A 321-nucleotide genomic window follows, 5' to 3' on the forward strand; every position below is an offset into this window, starting at 1 on the left:
GAGGACTTGCGATAAAATGAACCAGAAGGTGGCAAGGACCACAGAGCCAGCCGAAGGTAAGCGGCAGAGGCCCCCAGCCTGAACCTCACGCGTGTACTTCCATCCGAGGCTCATTCCTCCTGGGCTGTGGGTCAGAACACACTTACTTTCTCTCGAAAATCGCTCTCTGTCCTGTGGAGGACGTACTGTGGCCTTTCAGTGATTCTCCTGAGAGAAGGCAAATGCCCAGACAGACACTTTGTTTGTCCTGGGCTGCAGGGCCAGACCGAAGTCCAGCCCCTGGCGTTAACAGGGGGGTGGGTGCCGTTGGTGGGACCCCGT

This window comes from Delphinus delphis, chromosome 9 (genome assembly GCF_949987515.2).
Source record: "Delphinus delphis chromosome 9, mDelDel1.2, whole genome shotgun sequence".
NCBI classification, from domain to species: Eukaryota; Metazoa; Chordata; class Mammalia; order Artiodactyla; family Delphinidae; genus Delphinus; species Delphinus delphis.